The following is a 9,067-nucleotide window of genomic DNA, read 5'->3' as shown; positions in this document are numbered from 1 at the left end:
GTTTTCCACTTCAATGTTGTGCTTTGGAGCACACCTTTCATTGTAATGCTGCTGCCAGGACACATTGCACATAAGGTCAATCACCCACTTCAGGGGTTCGACCAGAGTGCACCTCACGGCTCATCACTTGGTCTCTTAGCACTCACTCACTTTGCTTCTACTCAGATGCTCATGGCATCACTGCCTTGCCCGTAATTTTGCACTTTATCCCTTTAGCTAGATCTTAAAGTTTCATGGTCCTAATGACTTGCCTGTAAGCGGGCATTGGATAGGTATATGGAGGATAGTGGGTTAGTATAGGTTAGGTGGGCTTGGATCGGCGCAACATCGAGGGCCAAAGGGCCTGTACTGCGCTGTATTCTTCTATGTTCTATGTTCATTAGTGTCCCTGGGCTCCAAAGTAAAGTGTTGAGAGGCTGAAGCTGGTGTGAGAGTTGGTCTGAAAGTCAGCGCGATGATGTGGTGAAGCTGGTGGTTTGCTGATGCCAACCTATGTGGATGACTGGCCGAGGAGCATGGTTGCTGTGGATTATGGACGAGCCTAGTTGTGAAGATGCAGCTGGATGATGGCTGCATTCAATAAACTGCAGTCTCCAGGTTGTGACTCTGATTTATATATCAGGAATTTGCACCATCTATTTTAAGGGAAGTTAAAAGTCACACAACGCCAGATTATAGTCCAACAGGTTTAATTAGAAGCACACTAGCTTTCAGAGCGCCGCTCCTTCACGAAAGATGTGGAAGTGGTGCATAAATAAGACAAGTTGGAGTTTTAATAAGATGCAAATGAATGTAAATAAGGTGGCCATCTCTCAGCCGAAATTCTGCTACTTAAGACTTGAGGGAAAGATCAAAACATTTTCATTAACAAGTTTCTGATTTTTCCATTCTCGCTGTAATTTTTCACTTTTCTCCCCATTGCTCCCCACACAAAGGAGGAGAAAATCCTACCCTTCATACGTGTTTCACATTTCTCCTCCTGATATAGTTGCATTGCCTCTCATATGGCAATGTTAGAGATTTTATTTATTCCTAAACTCAGAGCTGAATGCAATTCAACATACTTAGGGTGCATAGTTCATCTTTGTTGTTCCAAAGTATCAAATATTTTCAAGTGAATGCAGCTAATATGAGAAATTAGCTTAAATGTTTTTTATTCATTTTGCCTTGCTTTGGATTTGTTGAATTTCCTTACACAGTCCATCAAAAGTTTGATGTCATTCTAACTATTTATTGGTCTGCATCTAAATATGGAAATAGAAATCCCAACATGCATTAGAGTCCATGATTCTCGTTGGTACCTGGAATATAAGGCATCAATCACTGTTTCTTTCCGTCTGGATATTCTCATTTTTCAAGGAGAATTAATTTATTAGACAAATATTTGCCAAATGAAGGAAACAAGTTGTGTCAGAAACATTCTCAGGATAATAATATGCAAAACATAGAGTACTGTATCAATCTTTTGTCACTTGTGGATGATAGAGTTACCCGTTTCACTGATCATTCAAAACATTGTCCTATGTTGCTTTAAAATTGAAAGCCAGGCCAATTGCACCTCAGAAATCACCCCCAGTTAATTTGATAACACCTGAAAATCCATGCAGAGATCATGATGGTGATTAAACCACATGCAGAGTTCTGATGCAGGCAGCAAGCCAACTTTGTGCTACTTGCTAATTTGTATAATTGCTATGAGCAACCAGCAGTTAATGCACTGTTCAGTGGCTGCACACCTCAACAGGGGGGCAATTTTGTGTGAAGCTAACACCACTTAAAGCTAAACTGGACTACTTAAAACCATCCTGCACATCTTAATAGGAGTTGCATTCTGGCTCCAGCAAGTGCTGCAACTGTTTGTTAAAGAGAGTCTGAGTAGGGTGAAGAGTGAATTTTAATGGAGACAGTATTGTTCTCTGGTGAAGCACTGAATGCCTTTCTGGAGGAGGTGGGATTGTAATATATTGACAGAGAACAAGGAAGCCTTTCAAACAAATTTGTGAAGGCAATGGAATATTCCAGCTATGATAGGCAATGTGAAAAGTCTACTCAAGAATTTTGATGCTATGTAGCAAAAAGTGAATTGACATCACGCTAGTGGTTCAGGTCAGTGAATAAATCATTTGATTCATATTCCGTGAACCACATCACTTGCTACTCAATACTGCACACCTATCACTCAGGATCTCCACAGTGCAGAAAGAGTCTGCAAGTGCATGAGTCTGCACTGGCCCTCCAAAGAGCATCCCACCCAGACCCAGTACCTATCACCTGCATTTTCCATGGCTATGCACCTAGCCTGCACAACCATGGACACTATAGAGCAATTTAGCACAGCCAATCCACCTATCCTGCACATCTTTTGACTGTGTGAGTAAACCACAACAGACACTGGGAGGACGTGCAAATTCTACACCATCGCCCAAGGTTTGAATCAAATCTGGGTCGCTGGTGCCATGAAGCAGTGGTGCTAACCAGAGCCACATCGTATCACACTACTCACCTGCTAGTAATCTCTAGCATGGTTTCTGAGGAAGTTGATTCAAAGTTATCTCTGTTACTCTCTCCACTGAGGTTGTTGGACCTGTTAATATTTCCAGCACTTAGTTTTACTATAAATTTGCAGTAGAGATGTACAGCATAGAAACAGACCCTTCGGCCCAACCTGTCCATGCCGACCAGCTATCCCAACCCAATCTAGTTCCACCTGCCAGCACCCAGCCCATATCCCTCCAAACCCTTCCTATTCATATACCCATCCAAATGCCTCTTACATGTTGCAATTGTACCAGCCTCCACCACTTCCTCTGGCAACTCATTCCATACACGTACCACACTCTGTGTGAAAATGTTGCCCAGTAGGTCTCTTTTATATCTTTCCCCTCTCACCCTAAACCTATGCCCTCTAGTTCTGGACTAGAGTCCTGACCCCAGGAAAAAGACTTTGCCTATTTACCTATTTGCCTATTTACCCTATCCATGCCCCTCATAATTTTGTAAACCTCTATAAGGTCACCCCTCAGCCATGATCATACCTATTCCTTCTCACATCCCATGACCTCACATCTTACAGTCTATTCTAATTTACAACCTGCAGATGGTGTAAACATGCAGTTCCCATTTTCCACCCTTTCCACCCCTTATTCTTACATTGTGTCTTTCTCGTTTAGGAGAAACCTGGGCAGACAGGAGTGGAAGAGCAAAAGACAGCAGAACAGAAAGCCACTGATAATGAAGATACACTCTGAAGAGGCATGTATGTTTTAACAGTTTGCTTTCAAAAGTGTAAGCAGTAAACTTAAACAGCTTCAACATTCAACTTCTCTAATAATAGTATGGCATTTTAATTTTTATATTAATTTAACAATGCATTTAGTCATGTGGAATGAGATACAAAATTTTGTTCACCAACTTTATATAGAGATGTAAATGAATAATTTAAATATGGTCAATGGTTTTTCTTGCATATAAAATATTGTCTGGCAATAGTTGTGGCCTCATTTACCTCATGTTCTTCATCTGAGATGCCAATGTTGGAATGTGATTCAATGCTTGTGTTGGTCACAACAAATGACTAGGGGGTTGTTTGCTTTCAGACATAAACACCACATTTCACAAGCACTTTATCTCCTGGCTTTGTGGTGTAATTCTAAGTTTCATGTTTCTCTTTGAATTCAATCCTTTGCTCTCGACTGTGTTTGCATGTATGTAATGATTAACTCTGCAGAGTAGTTCGGGATAATTTTGACAGGATTACACCAAGATGAAGGTAGCTGGAGTCTTTGTTGTATTAGTTGTAATGAAGGTGATTTGATCAAGACTGTAGCTGTTCACACCATATTTTTCAAAAGATGCAGAAATCTCTCAAATTTTACATTCGCATTTTGTCAAGGGGAGGAAATCTTTTAATCAGTGAAACCCAGGAAGTTTGTGAATGTACTGAACTTACCATTGTTGAATGGGATCCATTATGACTTATTACTGTTTAACCCATGATCATAAAATCGTAGACTCCCTACAATACAGAAGGAGGCCATTCAGCCCATGAGGTCTACACCAACACTCTGAAGAGCATCCCACTCAGACTCATATTTAAGATTTTGATCATGAGCCCAGGCAACTTCTGTTGTTCTGCGTGTACTTCAGCCTCGGTGACAAGAGAGACAATCTTCAATTATTTGTTTTGATCTCTTATTCACTATGTTAGCATCACTGAAGTCACATTTGGTTGCCACTTACCTCAATCACGTGCAATATTGGCCCATTGTCTTGTTTGATTTTTGTTTAATGCATCTAAAGACATTTGTTTCATACCTTGTAGTTTTTTTTTAGGCATGAAATAGATTCTTATCACATTTTTTGTTGTGTCATTGCCACCTTGTTGAGACACAAAGGTATCTTAATATAGATGTCAAAAATATCTTAAATGTTCACGCCCACCCAGGAGAAGTAAGGTCCTCTTTCGTCATCTGTGATTGCAAAACCAGCTATCATGCTGACAAAACATCACAATCACTTTTGCCAATGTGGGAGTACAGATGATAGCTCCAAATGCATGTCAAAATTTGATGTATTGAGTATAGACAAATTACCTTGGTCGGCAAAGACAAATAATGTCTGATCAAGGATTGAGATCACACTCTTTCGAAAGAAAAACTTCTCTTCAATAATACAAGATTACTTTTTTTTAATGTCAACAAAATAAACATCCAATAAATATACAGTATATGTGCGTACTTCATGCAGGATGTCTGTTAGTAATTACGGGTAGTGTGCCTCAATGTAAATAGGGTTAATTTAGTGCATTTCTTAAAACTGCAACTTAAATGTTGCATGGAGAAGGTAGTCAAAGTCCATTAAGTTTCATATCTGAAAACAATGTATCATATTTTCACACTGTTCATTGCCATTGTGAAGTTCTTGGGAAGAAACATTATGCAGTACAATTTTCAATTTACGACAACAATGATTCCAGCTTTGCACAGAGATTGGGGCTCATCCAATCTCTTTGATGTGAAATGCATGCCACTTCTAAGTATTGCTCAGATTGATTTGCATTTTCTCCTATTGCCACCATTCTTCACCTTACCAAGAACAATCTTCTCTGTTGTATAGACATTGTCTTCAGGATGGAGGAAAAACTTTTGAATCTCAATTGAACCTGATCGAAATCCAAGAAGAAAACAATATCAACCTCACTTGTGGATCTTGAGAATGCGGATAACAATACCATTTCTGTTGTCTTGGAAGAGAATCTTCAAGTCTCACTTAATGTCTTCACAGAAACATACCAAAGAATTGGTCTCAGTCTCAATCTCAAGAAGACTCAAATCATTTCCCAACCCATTGCAGGTCAAATTCCGATCCACCTCTTCTCTAAGATCAGTGAGATATCTTCCCAAACATGGAAGATTTCCCTCACCTGGGAACCTAATTCTCATTTAAGACTGACATTGATGCATCCAATCTGAGTGCTGCCTTTGCACGCTTAAGGAAGAGAGTCTTCGACTATGACATCTGTATGTGTGTATATGAATATATGTGAATATTTAGCAACACCACCTCAAAACTCTTGAAGTAGAGGCTCTGATGGAGAAGTCAAACCTGGCCTTTGTGAAGCCTTGATGGGTATATGTATGCAATGTGAAGCAAAGAATGGTGCCTCACCAGCCATACGTGATGGTGCCTCAGTTATAGCAACTCAAAGCCCATCTCCTGTTGGACAGTGAGGCCGGAGGGAGGGCAGTGAGGCTGAAGACTGAGGGACAGAGTCTCCAGCATCATAACATCAAATTTGTCCGACTACTGTGCCAGCTGAGTGTGCATGAGGAAACAGAAAGTTATCATGTCAAAGAGTAAAGCCACTCGGTCCATTGAGTTCATTCTAGTTCTGTGTAAGATGATCCAGTTAGTCCCATTCTTGTTAACTTATCATTGCCTTGCAAGATTATTTCCCTTGTGTATCTATTCAACTTCCTTTTAAAATCATTCATCATCTCTGCTTCCCTCATCTCTTGTAGGAAGAGAGCTCCTGCTCATTTTTCTTCATATCCCCTCCATTTACCTTTTTCTTAAATACCTGAAATCTCTGTCTCCCCAGGCCTTCCTAACAAGAGCAACTTTTCTTTGTCCATGCCTTTTTTTAGATATTGTACACTTCTAACTAACTAATCTCCTTCCTGTATCCTTCACTCCCAGAAGAGCATACCCTGGTTTCTCCAAACTAACTTCTCACTGAAATCTGTTCCCTCTGCAACCAGTCTGATGAATGTCCCCTGCAGCCTCTTGCCCCTCACATTCTTTCTCAAGGATAAGAAATTCCAGAAATTCAGAACATCTTGCCCCTTTAAGGTGTATTTTAGATCAGCCTGTATCAAGGTTATGCAGTCAGCAGTACTGCTTGTCTTGTTTGAAATTGTAGCTGGAAATGTGTTGCTGGAAAAGCGCAGCAGGTCAGGCAGCATCCAGGGAACAGGAGAATCGATGTTTCGGGCATAAGCCCTTCTTCAGGAATGGGGAAAGTTTGTCCAGCAGGCTAAGATAAAAGGTAGGGAGGAGGGACTTGGGAGAGGGGCGTCGGAAATGTGATAGGTGGAAAGAGGTCAAGGTGAGGGTGATAGGTCAGACTGGGGTGGGGGCGGAGAGGTCGGGAAGAAGATCTCAGGTTAGGAAGGCGGTGCTGAATTTGATGGATTTGACTGAGACAGGCTGGGGGGAGGGGAAATGAGGAAACTGGTGAAATCCGAGTTCATCCCTTGTGGTTGGAGGGTTCGTAGCCGGAAGATGAGGCGTTCTTGGAGGAAGAACGCCTCATCTTCCGGCTAGGAACCCTCCAACCACAAGGGATGAACTCGGATTTCACCAGTTTCCTCATTTCCCCTCCCCCCAGCCTGTCTCAGTCAAATCCATCAAATTCAGCACCGCCTTCCTAACCTGAGATCTTCCTCCCGACCTCTCCGCCCCCACCCCAGTCTGACCTATCACCCTCACCTTGACCTCTTTCCACCTATCACATTTCCGACGCCCCTCTCCCAAGTCCCTCCTCCCTACCTTTTATCTTAGCCTGCTGGACAAACTTTCCCCATTCCTGAAGAAGGGCTTATGCCCGAAACGTCGATTCTCCTGTTCCCTGGATGCTGCCTGACCTGCTGCGCTTTTCCAGCAACACATTTCCAGCTCTGATCTCCAGCATCTGCAGACCTCACTTTCTCCTTGTTTGAAATTGTCCAAATCTGTGCTCATTCAATAGCTGTTGTTTGATTCTATTTTCTTGTAAATAAACCAGACCTGTTTGCTTAAAGCCCTGTAGGCGTTATTTGAAGCTGAGAAAGTGTAAGCTTAGTTTATTTCTTCATTAATTCCTTTCGATGGTGGCTGACGGCAGCATTTGTAAATCTTGACCCCCGTGAGGGGTCTCTTGGTTCTGCAATCGGTCAAATTTAACACTAGTAGCTCGGTCAGGTTCAGCAAGATTTCACAATTCATTATGACACCGGGCATAGGTTATCCAGCAACACAGGGGTTAAGCACCTCTGTGTACTCTGGAAAATCTGCATAAAATAGCTTAAAACAAAGACAGTTTTATATGGTTCCTAAGAAATAGTACAGCCTTAATTAAAGAGCAATCCAATAAAATGTAATAAAATGACATTATGGACAGTAGGTTAATTTAATGGTATTTCCTGGGAACAAACTTTATTTTGCACATTTTATCTCTCTGCACCTGCATCTACAAGGCCAGCTAGGATGGTTAGTAATGTCCTATCTAGCCTGGTTAATTCCATACTATGAGGGGAGCATAGTCTGCTAATCTTTGATTCAGTTAGTTCAAGAATGTAGCTTTTAGCAGGGTGGAAAGCCATTTTAAACAGTGTTAATTTGCAGCCTAGAAGCCATTTTATTATGTTACTTTATGTTACTTGCATTGAGAAGCCATTTTGTAGTTCGTAAAAGCATGCATTAAGTGGTTAGTCCTGACAACAGCCTCAATCCAGATTTTAGATCCTCACACTCAAGTGGTGTTATATCTTTTATCTTTACCTGCAATACGGGAGTATTTCATGGGTTTTTTTTCACAGCTGAGGTTATCTGCTCCACACTCAAATTCTTTAGGCCACCTAAACACCGGAAGCTCCTTTTTAATCTGTTCTTCCAATATCACTAGAAAGGTAAAACACAAATGAAGTGTTTGGAATAACAAGAGCAAAAGTGATTTTAAAAAAGTGATACCTAAAAAAGAAAATATGAGGATTTAGGCCATTGGATCAGAGCTTAAATCTACAGAGATCTCTTTGAGAGGTCAAAGTGGAGGGCAGTGGAAGGAGGGGTCGACTTGGGGTTAGTTGGATGGCAGATGGAGATTGCCTCCTCCTGGGATTGGATTGGATAATCAGCCTCTTGTCACCTCTTCCTGTTTAAGTTTTCATTTGGAAATCTCCTGGTGTAACATTATATGCACAATACTCTGCCGGAATGTCACTGAATTTACATCCAGGGTCATTTTTTTTGTGGAAAAGATACACGATAGGAAGAATATTGTGAAACTTGAAAGGGTTCAGAAACGATTTACAAGGATGTTCCCAGGATTGGAGGATTTGAGCTATAGTGAGAGAGTGATTAGTCTGGGACTGTTCTCTCTGGAGTATCAGAGGCTGAGGGGTAACCTTATAGAAGTTCATAAAATCATGAGGGGCATGGATAGGATGAATAGACAATGTCTGTACCCTGGGGTTAGAGAGTCCAAAACTAGAGAGCATAGGTTTAGGGTGAGAGGGGAAAGATATAAAAGGGACCTAAGGGGCAACTTTTTCACACAGAGTGTAATGTGTGTGTATAGAATGAGCTGCCAGAGGAAGTGGTGGAGACTGGTGCAATTACAACATTTAAAAAAAATCAGGATATATGGCTATATGAATAGGAAGGGTTTAGAGGAATATGGATCAACTACTGGCAAATGGGACTAGATTTATTTTGGATATGTGGTTGGCATGGACGAGTTGGATTCAATGACTCTAAGTTCCACCAAATCTGTTTGAGACGGATTGTCCGCATCATCTGGGAGGATGGG

The sequence above is a fragment of the Chiloscyllium plagiosum genome, unplaced genomic scaffold (genome assembly GCF_037043375.1).
Source record: "Chiloscyllium plagiosum isolate Xiang-an unplaced genomic scaffold, Cpla_swu_hap1 HiC_scaffold_9, whole genome shotgun sequence".
In the NCBI taxonomy this organism is placed as follows: Eukaryota; Metazoa; Chordata; class Chondrichthyes; order Orectolobiformes; family Hemiscylliidae; genus Chiloscyllium; species Chiloscyllium plagiosum.
Note: the sequence above shows the minus strand (reverse complement) of the source record.